This window comes from Siphateles boraxobius, unplaced genomic scaffold (genome assembly GCF_051911475.1).
Source record: "Siphateles boraxobius isolate OS27281-9 unplaced genomic scaffold, OSU_SipBor_1 19, whole genome shotgun sequence".
NCBI classification, from domain to species: domain Eukaryota; kingdom Metazoa; phylum Chordata; class Actinopteri; order Cypriniformes; family Leuciscidae; genus Siphateles; species Siphateles boraxobius.
In genome coordinates, this window is record NW_027508799.1 from 10,816,653 (window position 1) to 10,836,230 (window position 19,578).

The following is a 19,578-nucleotide window of genomic DNA, read 5'->3' on the forward strand; positions in this document are numbered from 1 at the left end:
TTATTCGTAAACTAGTCTTTAAAGTCCCTGTAAAGTCAAAATTAAGTATGTGTTCTGAGTTTGTCATACCACAGAAAATGTGTTATTAGCCACCCAGCCAAATTTGATTGATTAAAAAAGCCGCCAAGAAAATAAAATAAGCTATCAAAATCTCGAATTAATGAGCAGTAGTCTCTGCTTTCAAACACTGGGGGCATGTCTGCTGGCTGCGCTGAAACCACGCCCACTCGCGTGAAAGATGACTCGCGCAGTCTCGCAGGCATGCTCTGCCAATGATGGCACCAGTTGACGGCGCGACGGGAGGATGAAGGACGAGGCGGGAGATAGTCGGTTCGGCCCCATTCACCACCAGTAACAACGGATCATCATTGAATTCCAGTTGTCTCCTACGAAAGTTTATAAACTATCCTGGGGTGCGTTTCCAAAACCATCGTTGCTAACTAAGTTGACTAACTCCTGATCTCTACATAGGCGGGTGTTGTTGGTGATCATCAGCTCTCAATCAAGGTAACGTTAGCTCTTCACAAGATTAATCCACCTCTTCTTGATATGATAATTTTTCGTAAATTTAAATAAGGACACCGATCTGTTTTGGAAGTGATCGCATTCTGGTTATATGCATTTATGTGACGAAGGCATAGCCAGAGCCTTTGGCATAGTAGCTAGTAAACTGTAGGCTGATAGTAACTCGCTTTTGAGCTGCGATAGGCTGAGTGACTCTAGTGCGTCATCAGGTAGGGGCGTGTCCAAGACCTTGGTGGCTTCAGTGCAGCATTGAGCCCCCGTTTTAGCCCTGCCCAAAAAATCCAGATCACAGCAATGGTGAAAAACTGTTTAACGGTCTAACTCCACAATTCAGTACTTCACAGTTCTCAGTCTTTGTAATATGTTTTAGCAATACATTTCTTGCATTTATAATACGTTTAGAATTTTTTTTATAGAATTGCCTTTACAGGGACTTTAACGAAAACAGTAGATGTAATTACCATTAAATGAGAAATCTGATTGCTGAGGGGCTCAACATGTCTCTGATTGGGCATTGTGTCCATGTGCTCAACATATACTGTATAATGTCTGTGATTGGCTACAATGATCAACGTTTCAAAAACATGTTGTCTTCACCGACCGCTTACCACCGATAGATGGATCCGCTGATAGACGCCTGCTTTCAAACGCTGTGTAAGCGCTGGATGAAAACATGTTTTTGAAACGTTCTGAATTAGACTGAGAAATCTTTCCAATAGTTCTTGGGAACCACGCTAATGGCTTGTAAAATGTGAACTCAGATACTGTATCACAAAAGTAGTTTGATGGGACTGAATTACTAAAGTAAGAAATTAATTTTAAGAAATAGTTATATCTTAGCCATAAATATTATTTGTGGAGATGGTTTACTATAGCCATGTCACCCTGTAGCCCAAGACTTGTTGCCCACTGAAGCTAAGCAGGGCTGAGCCTGGTTAGTACCTGAATGGGAGACCAGGTTGCTGCTGGAAGAGGTGTTAGTGAGGCCAGCAGGGTGCGCTCACCCTGTGGTCTGTGTGGGTCCTTAACGCCCCAGTATAGTGATGGGGACACTATACTGTCAAAGAGCACTGTCCTTCGGATGAGACGTTAAACCGAGGTCCTGACTCTCTTGTCGTCATTAAAAATCCCAGGATGTCCTTCAAAAAAAAAAAAAGAGTAGGGGTGTAACCCCGGCATCTTGGCCAAATCTGCCCCTTGGGCTTTGTCCATCATTTGTCCATCATTGTCCATCAGCTGGTGTGTGGTGGGCGTTCTGGCACAATATGGCTGCTGTCGCATCATCCAAGTGGATGTTGCACATTGATGGTGTTTGAGGAGATTCCCCGTTCTATGTAGAGCGCTTTGAGTGCCTTGAAAAGTGTTATATAAATGTAATGAATTATTATTATTATTATTATTTCTTAAAGGTATTATATCATACTTACTGATCAACAAACTTCTTGTTTGCTTTTCTTTTAAAGACTTCTTCCCATTGACTCCTTTCCAGTTTAGTTGTATAGCTACGGAGTCTGAGAACAGCCTGTGCAGTATGTTCCATGTGATGTTTTTGACGTTTTGTCCTCCCACAGCACCCAGAGCAGATATCTGAAAAGACAAAAATACATGACATAAAACTGTATAATTCTATTTTCTGTTTTGATTAATGATCTGAAAATATAGATGAGAGCAGTGAATACTATTATAGGCACAGAGTAAATTTGCACAGCAATCGTGAAGTAACTTTATGTAACTAGGGTCCATTGGAGGCAAGCACTTAGAACCCAAATGCAGTTTATTGAAACAAAATTAAACACCAAATCATGACACTTTAGATGATAAAAATAAACACACCATGTTTTGTTTAGCCCGTACGTTTTTTGAATCTTTCAGCCACTCCTCCAACTGCTCAACTTCAGGCATAGTGGCCAATGGAACACTAATACCGTGAGGCATTTCAGCCACAGGAGTTTCTGTCCCCAGTCGTGCAGCAAGATTATGGACCGCAAAGGCAAGCTGCGTTTGCTGTTCCTTAAGATTTTCTAACAATGTTAGAATGTGCAGCTGAGCAGCTACAAAAAGAGTTAAGGAAGCATTTAAAGACCAAAAAGTTTTCTTCATCTATATAATTGGAAAAATTTTACTCACAGAATGTTTTAAATTTAAAGGATTTTACCAGAGCGTGGAATAGGTCCAGTGCCCGTCTTCCCCAGTCTAAACGTGGACCTAAAGGAATGCTCGTTTGACGTTTGAGGTGTGGCAGTGATGTGGCCCATAGAGCGTGATGGCAGTTGAGAGGTAGGCATAGCAACTGGAGGCACTGAGACCAGGGAGAGGCAAGATTAACTGTTTTTGCCCATAAGTTATCATTTTGATGAGCAAAGCTTGCAAGCAAAAAAGGTTTACCTGTATAATATCCATCTTCAGGATGAATCAGATCTGGGTCATATCCAACAGAGCAGTGGCGCAGAGGACTGGAAGGCATTGCAGCTGTATTAAAGGGTGGTGGTGCTGCTGCTGTGAAACATGGAAATGACAGTAATTAGTTTTTTTTAAGTGAATAACACATTAACTAACTCTGAAGAACCATTGGGTTATGTGAATGTCTGATGTGTAATTGTTCAAGTTCAGACAGATAATCTTTCTCTCGAAGTCGTTCAATACTGTTTATGCAACAGTAAATCAAGCCAGTGACTAAACTATCAACTTCACGTCATTTCTCTTAGTAGGATGAAAATAATCGTACTTAAACTTTGATTAATATACAGATAGCGATCAAAGAACAATCCCTTTCCAATCACCCAAGCTGTCAATCACACAGCTGGAGTTTATCTGGACACTTGCCAAAACTCGTTATGAAATCAATGACGCTGTTACGCTGCACAGTGAAGCTCTTACTGTATTTACATCATGGGTGCATTGGTGAAATCATTAGCTAGAGTGCAGAAACTGCGTTGCAATTATAAGATATTCATTCACGTGATCAACAGGCTTACACTGAAGTCTCACAGCAGCCAATCACAGCAGTGGGCGTTTACACTGAAGTCTCACAGCAGCCAATCACAGCAGTGGGCGTTTACACTGAAGTCTCAAAGCAGCCAATCACAGCAGTGGGCGTTTACACTGAAGTCCCACAGCAGACACGCCCCTTCAAACAGAGCGTTCAAATCAGAGGCTAAAATCAGGCTAGGAATAATGCCTTTTATTTCTAAATTATAACAAATTTTGATCTAAATCTAACATCTAAAAACATACTAACATTATAAGGGCACCCCAGGAACATTCTAAAATAATAAAATAATCCATGCAAGGGCAACTTTAATGTGACAACTAAACAGCTAGATATTAACAAAAACATTGGTTAAAAAATGATTCAACGGAAATACAGGAATATACCAGTGGAAGAAGAAGATTCACTTAATGGTATGTCAGGAGTAGGTGGAGGAATAAGTGGCAGTAGACAAGTTGAGAGATTGTGGTATCTCCTCTTTATACCACCCTCTGGCTCACTGTCAGAATCTGTATCACCAAAGATTTGCCTAACAAACAAATTACAACGGACCATATTGATTATTTTGGGCATGGTTACAAACATTAACACATTTATTTAAAACTTTAATAACTGCGTACACTCAACTAGGCACACTAAATATTAAATGAGCCTACTAAGTCTGTACTACGAATCTTTGTTTCACCTGAGCTCTGTAGTACTGTAAGAAACAATATTCACTCTACAAAGAATACATTGCTTGCTTTGATAATTAAAGCTAATTACACCATAGCAAAAAATATGTTTGCACAACCTAATATGTGAGCTCTATAGTACTGTTGTCAAAACAAGTTCCGACTTTGGTACCAAGTCGGTACTGAAAATTAAAAAATGTGACGATAACAGCCTTTCCCTTTAGCATTTTGAGGGCTGTTGATCAGATTCTTTGAAGATTTCAATACCGACTTGGTATCAAAGTCTGTACTTATGACAACACTATAATTAACAAATATATTTCTAAATTATGCATATGTGTCAGTCTCGGAATATTATAATAAACCTTGGCTTAATTTTTCTCTTCCTAATGACTTCTTCCTCTTCTTCATCTGTTTGTAACTCAGAGGTATTACAAGTCAGTGAGGCCCTCAGTTTGTCTCTTGCTTTAAGGTAATCACCTGATCAGGATTAACAAAATATAAAAGAAAAAAAAAATCTGTTAAATTGGTTTACAAAGTTGGTGTATTTCATAACATAATTATGTTTCTAAAGCAGATCCTTACCAGATCTTGAGAGGACTCGAACATCAAACTTTGTCCAGTCTGCTCCTGGCTCTTCACATTTTTGGATAGCTCTATTTACACGTTCATCACTTTTATAATTTGGCCACCAAGTGACACCATCCTTGAACCATGACTCAGATGTGATGTTGACAGTCTTTGTTTCCATAAATTCGATGAGAAGAAACATCTAAAAAAAGAAATTGTTGCACAATTTGTTAAATAATTGAAAAGATTGTCCAAAAGACACACAATATTTGAAACACTCCTTTTGACATTTTCTTTCAATAAATGTATTAGCATTTTTGTATAAATCCATATTACTAGATTAACAGTTAGCTACTCTGTGAAGTTTAATCGGGAACAAACAAGTTTACATGTGTACATTCATTCTCAAGGTCTCACAAATACGTCGAAAGCATTTCCTTCTCCATTAATGGTAGGTATTATCAGTATTATCAGTAATCGATTCATCGTTTTTGCAGATAAATCGGTACAGATAGTTGATTGGTGGAACTATCGTTATCGGCAAATACTATTGGGTGAAGCTGGTCATGTGTTATACGTGGTGACGTGCAATACAGACGCGCTATGCTTAAACACTACGTGAAAAGACTCAAGGCCCAGAGAGAAGGAAATGAAAAGTGGAATAAAGTCGTTATTTTTGTTTGTTTTTGAGCACAAAAAGTATTCTCGTCGCTTTATAAATTTAAGATTGAGCCACTGTAGTCACTTGGACTATATTAACAATGTCTTTAATACATTTTCTGGGCCAGCAAGTTAGTGTTCATAAACCTGTGGAGGAGTGATCCAGCACTCATCTTTCATAAAAAATATCTTAATTTGTGTTCCGAAGATGACCGGGTCTTACGGGGTTGGAACAACATGAGGGTGAGTAATTACTGACAGAATTTTCATTTTTGGGTGAACTAACCCTTTAACAGTTACGTTACCTTAGAGCAGACATGTGTATGCTTATTAATCTTCGAGGCATTAAGCTGTGAGTGAGGTCTCCCACTGCTTAACGTTAATCCATTGTTGGCATCTTTCCGCTTGGGTCTTGGGCTTTGGAAAGGCAAAAAAAAACGACCCTCCTTCTAAACTTTTGGGGTACTTGGTGTCAGACTTGCAGGTGCCATAGGCACATTGTTTCACCATCTTGCTGAAATTGCAATGTTTGACGGGGGTCCTTCTCCTTAGTTACGGTTGCTGAGCTAGGATTGGACGAGGACTGTTCGAGGGCGGGGTTTTGCGAACAGTCAATTGTATTGCTCAAATATTCATATATGCAATAAAAATGTAAATTGAATAATGCATATAGTTCATGAAAGCTAGCTTAATACATCCTTGTTAACAAATGGGACTTGCAAATTGTTACCTATGAAGGTTAGGCTATAGCAAAAAAATAAATTATATGTATTTATATATATATATATATATATATATATATATATATATATATATAAAAAATATTGGTTGAATAAACAGTTATCGGGACGTACGGTCAAACCTAAATGTCGGTAAAAAATTCGAATATATATATATATATATACATATATATATATATATATAAAAAAGCACGAATATCACACTCACCAAATCTCAAAACTGTTGCCTTTTAGGATTGTCAAAATCCACAAGTTTCCAGAAAACCTTTGTGGAGTACTACAGCTCTTCGTAAGCTCTTCGTCAGTTCTGAGTGTTAAGTCAGTCTTTAGTCAGCATAAATTTTGTTTTGTCTCCCACCACTCTGCTCTTTAATCCTCACTTTTTACAGCCCCACCTACCCACATAACAACATTGTAACTGCTCAGATCTGGCCCACAGGGAATGATGATCTAGTCCACATGTGGTGTTGAATGACGACCCTTGGGTGGTCCACTCCTGTTTGCCAGATCTGGGCGACAAGCAGGCCATAGCAATGCCACATGTCAGCCAAGAGAAAATAAATAAACCAGACCTGGACTTTATCTGAGCCACAAAATCTGTTCTCATCTCAGCCTTAATATGCCTGTTAACATCATCATTCCATATGTGCCAGATGTGGGCCGGATCTGGGCCGTCACAATGTTGCTATGTCCTAGAACTAATCCATCTGTGCACTATAACTTTGGCTGTAAAAGAAGGGCAGGACAACAAATTTATCTTTGTAAGGAAGGAGCACACACTTGTGAGAGATCTGGGATATGTTGGCTACCCTAAACGGTCCTGTAGGTTGAGAAACAATAAATACTCTGAGAAAATCCATCCTCATTGGATAGTTGTAGAAATATTCCATCTGTGTTAAAACTTTAAATACTATATATATGCCATTGACAGACTGAACAATGTTATAGATAACACAAATGTCTTTGTCTACAGCAAAAACATTATCGCCGGTGGAAACTTTCATTGACCACTGTTCAGTCTACAGCTGCCTGTACAGCTGCCTGTACTGCCTTGTAGCGTGAAGGCCGTCAGGAATAGGTCCAACATAATGTTGCATTCTTAAAGCTTTACAGGGCAGCTCGACGGTCTTGATGTCTTCAACCTCTGATAACCTTCTTATTACCTATGCAAGAGGAAATTCTGGCTTTCTCACAAACTTTTTCAGTTTATGGAGGTAATTTTCATATGGAAAAGCTGAGATAGAGTCTAAAGAACCATGCAGTCGGGCATCAGCTGACAGATGGACCAAGCCATGCATATTATACATTAAGGCATCTTTTCCATAAAGCTCCCCAAAATGACTTACAAATGTTGTAAGTAGCGTGTTTGCATAATTGTTAAACAAAGAACACAGCTGAGGACTGACAAGGATGCAAATACCAGTATACAATAACATAAATTTATTATATACACCACAATCTAAATATGGTGCCAGAGCAACAGAGCCAGTATACAACAGAAATTGCCTTAGTTCAGTAGCTTTCCAACGGTCTAGCTCTCTCAGAGACCTCACCCTGAATTAGACTTTGAGAAATCTGATCAACAAATTTGGAGGACAAGCGAAACTTCACAGGACCCCTGAGCCAAATATTTAACAGTCTCAATGGGACACCTAAACACACAAGGTGCATGTAATCTAAAGGGAATCTAGTCACCATGCCCACATCTAGACCCGAAAATCCATGTGGTCCATGATGATGATGCTCCTCGTCAACTCTGTCTGAAAATGATAAATCAGTCCGTAACACAAAGTCATTTCTGGGATATGTCATTCTGTCGTTAACATAAACACCTGGCTGGCGACACTTATCACAACCATGGTATCCATTGTGAGCTTTTGTGTTTTTTACAAAAGATCTAGCAGGGGTATCGCATATAACAGAATCCAGTTCAATGAAAACCTTTTTTCCTCTAAAAAAGAAGCCTTCCTGCAGCTGTTTTAACTCATCGGTAAAGTCTCTCAAAAATGAATCAGGGGCATTTGGTTTTTTTGTACCACTAAAAAGCCCAATGACAACTGGTTCTTTCAGTTTGAAACCCAAGAAAAGTCCTAAAATGGGGCATAACTGTAAATTAGAACTCTTAAATAAGGTCAATATCCATCAATATTTATCTGCAATCTAAAAGTAAAGCCATCTGCAATCTTTCCAATTAGTTGGTTTAGGGTGTTATGCATAGCTGTCAGGATTGCTCTATAATGATACAAACCACCACATTTCTGCTGGATTTTGTATTCAGTTTTTGTTTTAAGGATGGTTCCCAGCATCCTTGGGCAGTTCTTGGTGGTACAATCTCAACAAACAAAGGAGGGCTGTGAGGGCTACTAAAGAAACACCAAACTGTACAGACCAATTGGCTAAACTTTCAACAAGGCTGACTGGCTCATCTGCAAACTCAGATTCTGATTCAGAGTCAGGCTCTGAAACATGTTGTCTCTCTGTCACTTCTCCAATGTCATCTGTGCAAACAGATTCTAAATGGTCATCTGTCCTAGGGAGTCTAGAGTCATAACTGCTTTGTGTATCATTTGTGATGGAATCTGTGTGAGTTTTGAGTTGGTTCTGATTCTAATACACAGTCTTCTGCAATGTCATGAACTGTCATGAACATGAACTCATGAACATGCACTATTAATGGTTTAGATCCATACGAAATTTGCAACAAAGAGTGGAGCACAGACGATGACTTGCTGCCGCAGTTTTCCATAAACGACATCTTCGGCTACTTTGTTTGTGGTGTGAGCGCATACACTACAGAACAGTTCCGAAGCTACAAGTCGTTTGAGTCTCATGTGCATTTCACAAACGGATGGGTTCAGGAGCTGGAGATCATAAAACCGGCAAACAGTGGGAACACAATAATCCGGACAAAGGTAAGCTACGCTCCACTTAGCTGCTACTTTGGTTGTTAGCACTAACAGTTACTATTAACACATGTACTTTTAACTAACTTATGTGTTTCAAAAGAGTAGTTAGTAGCTGTCAACCCTCCCGTTTTATTACTTTCATAACATTAACGTTAGCCCTTCCATCGGACCTGTAAGTCTCTGTACTGTTGTCCTGTTGCTACCCCCTTGCCCTTCCAGCGAAACAGATGTTTTCAAAGCATCGTTTTGCTTACTTGAAGGCAACCTTAGCGTGATGTTGGCCTTTTTAAGATAACAGCGTGGTGGTTGTGAGAGCACGATTTCACACCAATCTGTAAGCAAAGTCACGTTAGACCTAGCTTCACAACTCGCTTAGTTAATGCAGCAGTTTTTTAATACGAATTTTTGCTGTCAGCAGAGGGATAGGAACAGAAAGATGAATGTTGAAATTTTCACAAATTTTTAGGTGAGTAACTGGGAAATTTCCCTTATTTTTAATGTTGACTTAAGCTATATAAATTAATATTCAGATGTTATACTTTACTGTCGTTATATAAATGTAATTTATATGTCATGTCATGCTTTTTTTTTCAGTTTTAAGACAAATAGACAAATGTGTAATGTATGTATATTTATGTCTCCTCAGGTCTTGCACTCTCAACGCATCAATGAGACTCCTCTGAAGCCATGGGTCATCATTGCCATACCCAACAGCACTGTTAACTACACAAGACACAAGATGGGGAATTGAGCATGAGGAGACTGCAAGGAGTGCTTATCAGGCCAAACAAGCACCACACCACACTGACCTGAAAATTGAGCTGTCTGGATTCTACATCAACCCTGGGTTTCCACAAGTAGGCGCTTCACCCGATGGATTACTTCACTGTATCTGCTGTGGGAAAGGCTGCCTGGAAATAAAGTGTCCAGCAAAGCACAAGAATACCACTGTCCAGGAGGCTTGTGATGGTGACGGGGACTTCTGTCTCCAACTTGTGGACAACACATTTCAACTTAAACGAGGCCACAGATACTACACACTGGTGCAGACACATCTTTGTGACTGAGTCCAAATACTGTGACTTTGTGGTGTGGACACAGAAAGATCTCGTTGTTGTCCGAGTCATGCCAGATGTCAGGTTCTGTCAGTCATGTCTGCAGAAGGCACAGGAATTTTCCCTGAAGGTTTCCCTCCCTGAGCTCATTTGCCGCCACTACACACAAGATGACTCCACACCGCAGCCCTCAAAAGTTTTGGCTGTAAAATCTCGTAACACTGTAACAGTCCCACAAGTAAGAGGGCAAAAGAGAGCGAGGAAGAGGACCACAGAAAATAAAGAGAAAATGTGGTGCGTGTGCCAAGGGCCTGAGGAACTGTATGACATGGTTGCGTGTGACAACAAGAACTGTGCGCTGCAGTGGTTCCACCTTTCCTGCTTTGGACTTGATGCAACCACTGCAGCAGGTGACTCCTGGTTTTGTGATGCATGTAGGTAGTCACACAGCTGTCTAAAGACATATATTGTATATTATATATACATATATTATATATTGTATAGATACCTATTTATTTATAGCATGGAAAGAAATTATAAGAAACTTATATTTACTGTATTATTATATTATTAGTATATTATCCGTTATTGAATTGTTATTGTTTACTATATTTATAATTTGCACTACCTCCATTTTCTGTGTCCATTGTTATTTTATAGATACTTATTTATTTATAGTATTGAAATAATTGATAAAAAATTTTATTTATTATTATTACATAAGAAATTGCGCTGCCTCCAATTCTATTTGTATCCGTTATTGAAATGTTATTGTTTACTATATTTATAATTTGCACTACCTCCATTTTCTGTGTCCATTGTTATTTTATAGATACCTATTTATTTATAGTATTGAAAGAATTTATAAAAAATTTGTATTTATTATTATTACATAAGAAACTGCACTGCCTCCAATTCTATTTGTATCCATTATTGAATTGTTTACTATATTTATAATTTGCACTACCTCCATTTTCTATGTGTCCATTGTTGTTATTTTATAGATACCTATTTATTTATAGTATTGAAAGAATTTATTAAAAAAAATTGTATTTATTATTTTTATATAAGAAATGGCACTCCCATTTTCTGTGTCCATTTTTTATTTGTAACCTTTTACCTTGAAGCATTCCAACTGCACTGCACTGTTCTGTGTTTTCAGGTTGCACTACTTGCAAATAAACACTGAAAAACATCTGATTGTGTGACACCTCTTGCTTTTGCACATCGTACTGTTATTGTTTCTTGTTTATAAGACACATGCATTTAAGTATGTTTATTGTGAAGATTGTGGGATTGGAACAACAGACACTTATGGCTGTATTTAATGCACATTTATTTCAGCACAACACCAGGGCTCATGTTTGTCAAGGCACAACATACAGACACAATCTTATCGAGGAATGTCATGTTTTCATCCTTGCATGGCAACACCATGTGAATCGGTACTTTATTTGACAAAATAGTGTACTTGTTGCGGACAGTTCCAATCACCCTTTCCACATGAATTCGGAGGTGGGCAATTTTTCTTGTGCTCTCCAAATCTCTTGCATCCAGTTGACAGCGTCCTTTTGTGAAAGCAGGGATCTTTACCTCGGCACACATAAGTCCTGTATGTTCTGTATGTCAAACACTGTCCTGTATGTCAAAGCCGCGATCAGCCAACACCAAATCCCCAGGTAACAGTGTGTCCAGAATCCCACAGTTATCAGTTATGTGCTTATCACTGACGCGCCCCCCCAACCCCCCTATCCCTTGGAAATGAATGAAATTGAGCCCTGCGGTGTAATACCAATAAGGTACTTCATAGTTGTGTTGTGTTTGTAGTGGGAATATGACTGAGCTTGAGCTTTAAGATTTGATGGTCTCTGTATGAATATTTCAAAACAGTCCAGAATGAAGGCAACACGCTTCCCAAAGGCCTCCCCAAACTGATGGGGCATAGTTGCACGCAACGCATCTCGCCCTGGCCAGTTAATCAAAGGGCTGATGCGTGCATGCAAAAAATTGATGATGTTACTGGAGGTTTTGGAAACAGTTTTTCTGTCTACACAAAAGAGGTGGGCAAGGTGTTGTATTGGTAAATTTAGTCTAAGTAGCATGAGAGTCAGGAAAAGCATCTGAAAAGGTAACAGTACTTACTACTCTGTGTCATGTACGGTCTAACACCGGCTAGAACACCCATGACAACTTCAAGGTCTGGAAGTCCTGTGTAGTACTTCACTTTGACATTGTCATCCTTCAGGAAATGTTCATCCATTTTTCTCTGGCCAAGCTCACATTTCAGGGCCCCGTTCTCTTCCACCAGACGGTCGATTTCATCGCGCCGACACTGACAGAAGTCACATTCTGTCAGCAGTCTCTGGTCAGCTCCATCCTCTACTGGTGCTGGTGTCTCCACTGTGGATCAGATAAGGATTTTTTTTAGCAAAATGTGCCACATGCAGCTGCAACAAAAACAATATAAGGTCTTTTATCTGCTGGCTCTGTAAGGCTTCCCAGACAGCAGGCGAATCCGTCTCTAAACCGGCAAATCCGTGTTACAGTCACGTCCGTTTCACTGCTCTAATAAAGATCCAGCACGGGCCCGGGTTTTAGTGCGCGGGAACAACAATCGCATAGCAGATTCGGGCCGTATCCGTGATGCGAGCGCACGATTTTTCTTTCTGCAGAACGAAGAGGAGGCAGCCACAGTCGGAACTCGCGGGCATCCTACCTCAAAATCTTCACCAAGGTAAGCTCAAACTGCTATTAATGAATGAATTTCTTGATTATGTTGTATACTCGTTAACTTAAAAGGTTTTTTTGCTCCTTTAATCGGTTTTGAATAGTATTAGCTGACTCTAATGTTATCAGAGGAGAGCATGCTAACATGAAGACGGCCCAGAAGACTGTAATTATATGTAATTGACGAATTTAACTGCTTCTATTTATTATTATGAACTATTATACATTTTTTATTTTCTTTAAATGTGCTGCGTAGTAACGTTAATTTCAGTGATAGGCTTGCTTTACGTTATACAACCTAGCTAAGGTGTCCTGCAAGACCCTCATTTTAAAAGAGATTTGAGAAGTAACTGAAGGAATACAACTTTGTCAAATGTTTAATTTAGTTTCATATATAAACTGAGAAAGTTCTATAACTTGAATTTAGCATTCAGCTGTGGAGCACGAAACTCCTGTCTTATTCTGTGTCTCTATATACAGCTGTCAGACGGGTTTTCTTTCTATTGTAAGTTAAATGAAACATGTTAATGAAACTCTTGGAGACTCTCGCTAAGCTTTTGTCTTAGTAAGAGAGAGTCCTGTCACTCCTGTTCTGGAGTCTCAGGGTTTGAATAAGTTTTTCCCTCTCTCTTTTAATACAGGTTACTAAACTGGTATAGGAGTTTCCACCATCACAATGTAATCCCTCCCTCTTATAATGTATATATATTACAATGTTTGACTCAAGAAGTTAGACGATGTTGGAATGACTGCAGCTACCGACAAGCAATAAAAGAACTTCTGCTTGGAAAACTTCCTCCGTCTCCTGGTCTGAGCTTCTAACTTTTCTACAAGGAAAAAGTTCACTACAGTAACTTAGCTGCTACCTGCCAAAAGTTTGGAAACGTTTACATTTTTTACATCAGTAGGCTAAGTATGATATGATACCAAGAAGTTGAGTGTTAGAGTATTTCGTAAACCATCTTCACAACCTAAATCATATTTATGGCTAAGATATTTCTCATGAGTCTGGTATCCTTCTCTGTCTCCCTCTTCTGGTTACACACTCACATCACACCTCATGCACCTACAATCATCCTCAGCTGTTTCTAGTTACACTAATCACACCCATTCTCTCACACCTTTTCTCTCTCTCCTCTAATAGTTTGTGCTACTTCATGCTCTCCCTTTCCCTGTTTCTTTGCCAGATTATTTCGTACTCTACCCATGCTAGCGGCATCTTCCGACCTGCTGTTCCTGTCCTATCCGAGTCCTGTCTTGTTTGAGTTCCATCCGTCATCCAGCCTGGCTCAGGTAAATCTCTATTTATTCTATTCTAACCTTTGCTCTACACTCTGTCCAGCCCGCCTGCTGCCGACGAACGCCAGAGCGTCCATCTCTCCAACCATAAGAACGCTCCATCTCTAAGGAATCAGTGAACAGAGCCCGCCGAATCCTGTTCTCAGACTGTTTGCCGCTGTCTACTTGAAAGAGAGTCTTTCTCATTTTATGTTATTGGAGCGTCAGCATTTACGGCTGTTTTTCTGTTATTTATCTCAAGACATATTTCCGTTGGACTGTGTACACTCTCTTAATTAAAGACAGTTATTTGCATTTTGCTTTTGGGTCTTACCTTTCTTCACAACAATATTACTATTTCTTAAAATTAATTTCTTACTTTAGTAATTCAGTCCCATCAGACATAAAACTACTTTTGTGATATCTGATTCTGATTAATTTAGAGGGATAGTTCACCCAAATTTTTTATTTGCTGTTAATTTACTCACTCTAGGGCTATTCAAGATGTAGGTGTCATTTTTTTCTTCTTCAGTTTAACAGTAAAAATGTTTAGCTGAAAACAGTCAGTTCCTCTGTGATTCTTATAATGGAAGTCAATGCTACCCTCACTTTGAGAGTCATAAAACATACTGTATACTGGCAAAACAATAAAACCTCAATGTATCGTCAGGTGCCACAGATATTGATTTTTGTTGTTTGTTTGTGTATGTTTCCCTTTAAATTAACATTTAAATAGTTGAAATACCTGTTTATCCCTTAAATTATCTACATTACTGAAGAACTATCAATTAGGAGCTTATTAGTTTGAGGAAGTTGGAGATGTTTGTGGCCCTTTTTTGTTTTTTTTCCAACAGGAGCTGTAAGGAGTAACCAGTCCTCTACCGGTGCAGCAGATACTGACAAAGAGATTCTTACGCGATCCGTTGGTTTAATCTTGCCTCTGACCGTGGCGGCGGACGGAAAGAACGTGCAAGAGCCAAAGAGGCATTGACTGAGGTAAATTTCAGATAGAAGCAGCATAAGGGGGGCTTTCACAATTTACAAGCCATCAGGGTGCTTCCCCAAGAACTAATGGAAAGATTTCTCAAAGTCTAATTCAGATGCGTGCAGAACATTAAGCTCACATTCTCTGTGTTCATTAGTTTATGATCTGTCTAACGTTAACTATGAAAAGGTTGCTCCGGTGTGAAAGCCTCCTTAGTGGCAGTTTGTGTTTTTAGCTATTACTGTTTTTCATCAGTATAACATTACAATAGTGGCAAACTCCACTGCATTTATTCTTGTAAAATTACCAAATTAAAAAAAAAAATCTGGTCATTTTAATTTGCAGCATAATGTGTAATTATTATGGTAATGGTTAGCATAAGTTGCCTTTAGCATCCAATATAAATATATTTCTGCCTTATGGTGAACAGAATCCCCGTCAGATCGCAATCGGAAGCTATTTCAAACACCCACTGGTGTCTGAACTAGTGTTGTCAAAAGTAATGACTTCGGTACCAAATCGGTACAATTTTTTTTTTCAATTGTGACAATACCAGCATTTCCCTCTAGCATTTTTAGCGCTGTTGAACAAATTCTTAAACGCCTCTGATTGGCTATTGTGTTCTCACGCTCAACATTTAAGTCTGTGATTTGCCATTGCTCTGACAAGCTCAACATAGGTCTCTGATTGAATACAATGTTTCAAAAGCATGTCATCTTCCTTGAACGCTTACACAGAGTTTGAAAGCAAGCGTCTATCAGTGGATCCATCTATCAGTGGTAAGCGCTCGGAAAAGACGACATGTTTTTGAAACGTTGATCATTGTAGCCAATCATAGACATACATGTTGAGCACATGAACACAATGGCCAATCAGATACATACCGTAATGTTGAGCCCCATACCAGTCAGATTTCTCATTTAATGGTAATTACATGAGTATCTACTGTTTTCGTCTTAAAGAGTAGTTTACAAATAAAAAACAGCAGTGTCATAATATTATATTATTAGCCCAAATACAGACAATACAACTCAACTTAGCCTATATAGGTCAATTTATAGTCAATCAATAGTCTGTCTCTGAAGGCTGCTTCAATAGATCTCAAAACTAACAGCTTTTTTCTTTGTCTTTTGTTTGCAGATGCCAGATGCAGATGGGAATTAAATGGCACGTGTGAAGGGGTTTGTAGTTCCATGGCTTTCCTACCCTTTTGTTTGGTTCTTTGCAGTTCATGATATTAACATGTTTGTGATGCAGCTTTTTGCTGCCTCTTTGCTACTCAAGAAGACCTTGTTTTTTGGGACAAATAAATTCACAAGGCTTATGTTACTACTACACAGCACAAGTATGTAAATGTATTCTTTAAAATATACATTGAGAAAAGTTCTGAGATTGTTTAACTATTTGTGTACCACTGTTTGAAACTTTGTGAAAATGATGTAAGCCCAGTAGTAGAGACTTAAGTGGTTTATGAACTTTGATTTTAGCTCTTGTGCAAAAATTATTAAAAGAAAAAAGATGCACAGTGGCACCGTTTTTGCATTGTTTTGTGTAATAAATGGAAGGAGAAAATCAAAAGAAAGCCCTTGAATATGTCAAATTTACGGTCCAATTTTTTTTGTTTTAATGCATGATTATTGTGAAGTAGCGGCTGTGAATTAGTGCTAACACAGGTGGTAGTGTAAAGTGTACATTTTAGTGTAAACTTCTATAGCAGTACTTTCAACGCCTAAGCATTTCATGTTAAAACCTAACAGAAAAAATATCAGTGGCATAAGACTATAAGATATTAGATCATGTGAAAAGATTCTTGAAATTCTAGATATGTATACTTCTTAAAGAGAGAGTGAGTGTGTCTGTGTGTACAGTCTACAAAATGAGCTGGCCCTGATCCAAAACAGAGCTGGACAAGATGTGGCCCACATTTGGGCCAAATCGCCATAAAGAAATCTGGAGCTGGCCCAGTTCTGGTCCAGATGAGGAAAAAACGGAACTGTGCCAGTATTGGCCCGTCGTGCCAAAAGACACCGGCCCAGGTCCGTTGCGCGGATCTGGCCCAGAACTTGGAAGTGTTTGGGCCAGATCTTGGCCAAATTATTTTTACTGTCTGGGTTACCTGGTGGAACAAGGTCATCAATAACTGTCTCATCCATCGCAGGTGTACTGTCAGTCCTTTGCCGTTTTCTCGTTTCCTGTCTCTCATAGCGTGCAGTCTTTGTGACCTTTATGTCAGTGTGGCCCAGGTTTAGTGATGGTGCCCAATCCGGATGCGAGTTGTACATTTCATTTGCTGGTTTTCCTGGTAACACAATCAAAATTATCATCCCATAGCAGAAGTGTTTAAAATATATAGAACAATAATGTTGTGTTATGTTTGTGTGCGCGCGCATTCATGTGTATGTATGTGGTGTCGCAGTAGAAAGAAAGAAACAATTTATAAAAAGAAAATCGTACATCATCTTTAACTTACCAGAATGAAAATGCAGGGAACACACTCTCATCGACATTGGGATACTGTGGAAGGTTATGTTTGGTCGTCTTACAGCCGCGATCCACGCGAGCCGACGACTCTTAGATATACTTGGTCTCCGTGTTTGCGCTTCCAAGCAGGAAAGCGTGGGCGAGGGAGTGGAGTCGAACATACACTCTCTGGGTGTGGGTCCTGCAGTTGGTGATAAGGAGTCCCGGTTGTTCCTTCGGGACGCTGCCTGATACCGGACCTGGTGAGATGACCGACTGCGGCTGTCCTCTGGTTGGCTGGAGGCACAGGAAGACTAACCACAGCAGCATCCTGGAACATACAAAGGGGAGAGGGAGAGAGAAAGGGAGGAAAGATCTCAGCGACTGTCATCCTTTGTTGGCTAGGACAGTCTTTCCGCTTCGAGGACGCCGGTATGCCACTTGCTTCGGTGTTCTGGTGCTGCGGTGTGCAGCACATGGTGCGTCATGGCCATACACTGGCATGACCCCCCCCCCCCCCCCTTTTGCACTGTGGCACCACAAGCTTTGGCGCAGCGATGTCATCAGGTGCATAACACAGAGTGTTGTCCTGTGCACGCAGCGTGTGCTTTTTGACTACAGTTGTCTGGGGCACCGGTTGTCGGTGGGTGCAGACGGCGTTCGTGGGTGGTTGGAGGGGTTAGAGGTGGTTTCTCATAGTGTCCATTGGTTTTTCATAGTCTTTGGTAAGCTGGAAGGTTGGGGTCAGGTTAAGCAGAGGCTCTGTGACATTTTGGCACACTTGTGGTGAGAGACTAATGCATGACCCTAAAAGTTCAGAACCACTTGTTGTGGCAAAAATTCATCTTAAACAAACATCACTGCGTAAGAGACACTCAGAGTCAAATTATATAAAATAGAAGTATTTATTCTTGCAAGAATAGGAGCAGTCTAATACACAGTTGTTACCCTGTGCAGAAGAGTGACACACCCCCAGACAGACTGAACTAGCTTTTATCTTAGTTTCAAGGCCTTCTTCCCCCCAGAGCCTTCCTCCCAGTAGTTTTCCATAGACGTCACTAGTTGGCCCACTAAGCTCCCCTGCACCAAATGGCCTTCTGACATCTAGGTCAGAGGTCCTTGTTCGTCTGTTCTCTGGAGTGTCTCCCCCTTCTGCCTCCCCAGGTACATAAACAGAATCTTCTCTCACTACAAGTGAGAGACACACATGTGACATTATTTGAATCATCTATATTTTACTAAAGATCAATGAATATCATTAAAATTGCCACCACAACTCCTCACTTTTTATCATTATGATTACCCATAATCACAATAATAAACAATAAGACAAATTTTAAGTCATATCATCACACTTATACTCTTCATCTCTGGTTTTCACTGACCACTCTCTTAAACATTTGTGAAATAACATTTGGAAAAGTAAAAAGCTTAGGCTGTTTTTGTGGGGATAGTCCCTTAAGTATTAGCAAGCAAGTAAAGACTTTATCTGCGGCCGGGCTGAATGAATAAGCACTGTTATTGCACTCCCGACCTAGGTCGGACCCTCAGTCACCTCAGTATAAACAAGAAATAGTGTATAGTTTAAGTAGGAAACACATCAATTTAACACCCTGGTTATCATTACACATCTTGAAACCCACATGGCATTTCAACAGGCTAAGAAATACGAAGAAATAAAAGTAGAATAAAATCCCTCATTTCGACCCCTCTCCTTGTACGTCAACACATAGCGGATAACCACAGCTTTTAACCTTCTGTTCATATCAAAAACATTCATAGAAATAAAGAAAAAGAAAAGGAAACATACACTTTAACACATGTCACAGTAGCTCCCACTACTTGTATCATCATATTTTGTTCATCCAATTGAACAGACTCCCAGCTTTAACCAGTCTCTGTACTGAGCTGGAGACACATTATAATGCATGGTAAACATAACAATATTGATAATCCTATCGCTGAAATTGGTAGTACAGTACCCCCAACCCCCCAAAGATTAACCAATC

General features: G+C 39.6%; 1 pseudogene; it reads right to left on the minus strand.

The window, feature by feature from the left end:
• Positions 1–11,454: 11,454 nt before the first annotated feature.
• LOC143741419 (uncharacterized) overlaps positions 11,455–19,578 on the minus strand; it is a 30,334-nt pseudogene continuing 22,210 nt past the window's right edge.